Consider the following 5,646-nt stretch of genomic DNA (forward strand, 5'->3'; position numbering starts at 1 on the left):
GAACATCTCTCTCTTGTTCCCTGGTTTTATTTTCCATCTTTCTACTTTCTCCAATGACACCACACACACCACACCCAGAACTCTCCAAAACACAAAGACTTGGACTACGTTGGGGAGAAAACCCAAACTCCTGCATGCAATAAAACAGAAATGTCTCACATAAAACATGATTAAAGCCATCAAGGAGGAACCAATGGCCTATACAGAGACTCACAGCATCATGCATACTACACTATGCCATTCTGACGGTCTTGGGTTGTGGTATTCGAAGGCATTGCATGCATCTTAAAGGAGACATTTAATAAAAATCAGAAGTGCTATAATTGGGTCCCCAGTGCTTCCATCAACCTAGAAAATGTGAAAAAGATCAACCCAGTAATTAAGTTTTGGTAAACCATTCTTTGCAAGCATAGGAACAAATTTGTAATTGAAATTTGGCCCCCCTTGTGATGTCAAAAGGGGATCTTATTATAATAATACCGCCCCTTAATCTGCATTATCCAACCACGGCAGTGTGATTTAGTGCAAAGAGAGACAGATCACCATCATGGTGATCAGTCTTTGCATTTTATCAGCTCATTTGCATTTAAAAGGACACCCCCCAAATCGGCAAATTTTTGCTCGCACCTACAAAGTGACAATTTTACAACATGATCATGTTATAGTCACGAAAAATTTGGTTAATTTATTCGTGTCTATGGCACAAAATTCTGTTGTTTTTTCGTGCCTTGAGCGCAAATGTCTTTTTCGTGTCACTCGCACAAATTTCTATAAATCGTTTTTCGTGGCCGTGGCACGACTTTCTTTTTCGTGTCATTTTATGTATTGTTTTCTCATTGTTTTTTCCTAGTTTTTAATCATTGTCGCTTAGGGTTGGGGTTAGATTTGGGGTTTGGGTTAGGGTGTACTTTTATGAATTGGTTTCTACATGTTTTTCTTCCGCTTTCAAACTATTCTTGCCTGGAGTTGGGGTTAGAGTTGGGGTTTGGGTTAGAAAGTCTAAAAATGTAACAGAAAGTGATTCTAACCCCAACCTCAAGCAACAATGGTAAGAAAATAGGAAAAAATAATGAGAAAACAATACATAAAATAAAACGAAAAGTAAAATCTATTTATAGAAATTCGTGCAAGTTACAAAAAAAAGATATTCATGCTCAAGGCTCTCAATAAAGCTGAATTTCGTGCCATGGACATGAATAAATTAATCACATTTTTTGTCACTATAACACGACTTTCCATGAGATCAGTGCAATTTTAACATGCTATAATAAATTATCTGTGGGGTATTTTTTACTAAAACATTACATACGCAGTCTGGGGACACCAATGACTTACAGTATGTAACATCTTAAAAAAGTCTCACAGTATGTCCCCATAATATGTTACCATCCAAAATCTTTCCTTTTTAATTCCACATTTATGCATTCGGCAGATGCTTTCAAATCCTTAAACCAAGCAATACCAATGCTTTCAGGGAATTGAACCAATTGAACTATGGCTGCAATAGTCATGCCCTATCACTTACAACAAGTGTGACACTCTCATATGTTCAACCTACAACTATTAACCCAGATCTTTGTAAAACTGGAAATTAAATTGGACAGAAAGTTTGTCTATACTTACAAAATGTACAGTAACGATAATGCTGAAAAATCATGGTGCATGTCTAAAAACATGGTATTTTGTAAATGTAAAGCATATCCTATTGTTTTGTTTGTTTATTTTTTGCCATTTATAACAATCTGTGGTTGTCTTTCTTTAGAAGGTTCAACATAAAAATAATTATTAGTTCATTGACTTTAATATATAATGAATGCACTCAGTGGTGCCGTCTGCTCATGTAATGATCGGACTTCATTGTTTTGCTTGTAAGACAAAGACTAAATGACAGCACACACAGTATGGCTGCTGGCTCTTGGTCTGGTGTGAATGGAAACCTCAGGGCTCTGGCAGCCAGGAGGATTAGGCGTGTTAAAAATGCTTTTGTTACCAGGGTGCTGTGACTGTTGACTTAGGCGCGTCTGACTCGGTCGCCCTGGCTTGGTTGCATCAGATCAGCAAGTGTTGACGAAAGTTTCATTATTGTAGTCTATGCACTAAAGGACAATGGCAGCGTGCGGTGCTCTTTCTTTCCCAAATACTTCCCCTCCCACTTCGCTCACAGGATGGGAACAAGGGTCCCAATGTTGCCGAACGTGACCTGGTGATGTCACGGTGTGCTTTTAATCTTTCATTTCTCTCACGGCTTTGACACACACCATGTGCACAAGTGTAATGCGCCTCATACACACGGCATCGAAGCAGGAAAGATAAACTAAGTTTCCTGAAACACCCTTTTCCTCCTAATCTGCTTTAACCAGGTACACATAACGCCTTTAACTTCCAAACTTTGTCACTTTTTATGTTGCTGGTACTCATCTTGTGTTGGGAATGACGTGGAGGGTTTTTTTCTGTGAGCGCCCCTGTATATTAGCTTTTCATGATCAAGGAGCAACATTTATAAAATATGGTCTTAAAACAAAAAAGATTTAAATAATGGAATGTATTTTAATTTTGTTGGGTTAGTTTAGTGACATAATAGAAATTGTCAAACGTTCAATATGTTTACTGCACTCTCAATAACATAGGGGAGAGCGGGGCACAACCTAACGCTTTTTGGGTTTGGCTCAATCATTCAAAAAATATTTGAGTTTAATTAATTGTATTTTTACACAAGTAACACACAAATCTCTGCTACAAATAAACATTTGAAGTTTGTTTCTAGCACTTACAATTCTTGGACAATTACACCAAACGTGACAGAAGTGCAAACGTTACAACTTACCCCATAGGTGGGTTTAATTGTAACAGGCAGGGGGGTAGTTGTAACACTTGCTAAAAATATAGTTCGCAGGCAAATATTTCAATACTATTTTGTCTATATACTTGAAGTGGATATTGTTTATATATCTGTCTATAATAGACAAGTATACACACTGCATTCATTCATCCTGCCCTTTTCTAACAATACTTCAATTATAAATGGATACAAATGTCTCCATATGTGAGAAAAAGCAGCACGATGTATGGTAATCATTTTATTAAAGCAATATGGGTGAAGGGATTGCACTGACTTCGCTTTGCGTTGTGCCTAACAATTAAGCGGCATGATCTCACGAAAATTTTTGTTAATTTATTCGTGTCCATGCCACGAAATTCAGCTTTTTTTCGTGCCTTGAGCACAAAGTTCTTTTTTTATGTATAGTTTTCTAATTTTTCCCCCTATTTTTAAATCATTGTCACTTGGGGTTAGATTTTGGGTTTGGGTTAGGATGTACTTGTCTTTATTGGTTTCTACATGTTTTTCTTCCGCTTTAAAAACTATTCTCGCCTGGATTTGGGGTAAGAGTTGGGGTTTGGGTTATGATGTCTAAAAATGTAACAGAAAGTGATTCGAAACCCCAACCCCAAGTGACAATGGCAAGAAAATAGGGAAAAACAATGAGAAAACAATACATAAAATAAAGCAAAAAAAAAGTCATGCAACAGACACAAAAAAACTATTTATAGAAATTACGGACACGAAAAAGACGTTTATGCTCAAGGCACAAAAAAGCTGAATATCGTGCCATGCACACAAATAAATTAATCAAATTTTGTGTGACTATAACACGACTTTCTGTGAGATCAGTCTGTTTGGTAGAGCAGTGCAAAACTTGTGGGTTCAATCCCCAGGAAACATACAGAATAATAAAATTTATAGATATAATATAATGTATCCTATATATTTCGCTAAATGTGCCTGTACTACTCTGTATTTCTGGTAAAGCTACTTTGTTAGAAAGTAAATTTGTGAAAAGTGCAATAGAAATGAATGAAATGCACTATAAGCTTAAAAAAAAACCTGCCAAGTGTAAATCTGTATTTTTGTTGAACTCTTTCACTTTCACATCGTCGTCATGATGAACTGCTTACAACTCTGTTGTTTATATAAGAGTTTCAGCATTTAAAGTAAAATGCAAATGAGTATAAATGTCAACATTACAAATTATGTCAAAGGATATGAGCTTGTCACTAAAATCATGAGCTCATGCATTTACTTTAAACTGTTACACCTGGTCAGAAGCCTGTGTAAATATCTAGATTTGTACATGAGGTTACTTTAGTACATGAGGTTACCAAGTTTAATGTGGTATTAAACCACATTTTGTGGCCATTTATGCCAACTGACCTCTTGACTTTAAACTTCACATACAATATGTACATCTGAAACTTAGTTTTTTCTTTTAAAAGTGTTGGCTTTTTAACATCAAGGTGATAGCTAGCTGACATAATTACCTCAGAAGCCTGGGGTGAAAAGGATATCTGAGCAAAAAAGTCTGAATACGCTTAAAGAACGAACACAAGTTTTCATCCTGTCTGCCATGATACTTGAGGGGGTGATAACATGCATGTCTGAGCACTTCTGAGTTTTAGCATCAGACCTGTTAAATCTATTAAAAACGTGTCTCAATGTAACACTGACTGATGATGTCATGGGAGTGGTCTTTCAGCTAACAGACCACATGTGTGCAGAGAGAAAAAAAGAAAGTCAGAGAGAAAAAGAGGTGAGTGAACCAAAACCTTGAGACGGAATTAGAAAGAGCTGGGATGTTTTCGATATTCACCTTTCCCTTACAGAAACATTGTACACCGCTGATGTTGCCAGGAAATAAGCTAGCGTGAATCCCTCAAACCTCAAGACACACAAATCCAAGTGCACTGGATTCAGGATGTTAACAACCAGGTCAAGACTCGCTTATAGGGGTAAACAAATCAGCTGTCACTTTTCTTGGGTAAAATTCAGGAGTTAGCTCATGCCACTGGCAGGCAGTCAGCCTGTCACAGTAAGCGAGCAAGTTTGCTTACACCGTGAGAGTGTTTTCACACTAAAGCGAACCCGAGTCTGTTTTGGTATGATTCATGTGAACTCGATTTTGCATGTCATTCGTCTATATAATTGCTTGTCATTATTCATCCATAATTTGGAAATAAAAAAAACACATGAAAACAATGAATCTCCACAGTACATTGCACCACAAAATAAACCGTTTATCAATATCGTTTATGGGATTGATTAGGTGGTAAACCAACATAGTTCTGGATTTTTTTCTTATATAAATCTAAATAAAAATGCATGTTGATTCAGAAAAGGGTACTTTTTTTTGACAATGTGTCTAACAGTGTAGCGTATGAGTTACTAAAATCCCACAGATTAATTTAAAGAAGATTAAAATGTAATACTTGCATTGAAGGTTCCAACAATTACGAAATACATAAATGCTTTTTATATTGAGTTAAAGCACACTATACTTAAAATTGATGTAATTGCACCATTTAACTGGAAAACACTTTATACGGCTATAATATAAATGTCATAGTTAGACAATCAAAAGGCTGTGCATGCAATGTGTACATTAAAAGAACATTATTTTTTAGCAGTTTTATGAGAAAATGTGGAAAAATTTTGATAGTTGTCCCCAAAATGAAAATATTCAGAATTATAATGCCATTGGATAGTGCCCCACTGTTAAAATAAATAAATTGATTGCAACCACTTACCTTAAAAAAGTGAGTAAATTGAATGAATTTTTTTTCAGTGTAAGTGAAAATTTACATGTATAAAAA

The sequence above is a fragment of the Paramisgurnus dabryanus genome, chromosome 14 (assembly GCF_030506205.2).
Source record: "Paramisgurnus dabryanus chromosome 14, PD_genome_1.1, whole genome shotgun sequence".
NCBI lineage: Eukaryota > Metazoa > Chordata > Actinopteri > Cypriniformes > Cobitidae > Paramisgurnus > Paramisgurnus dabryanus.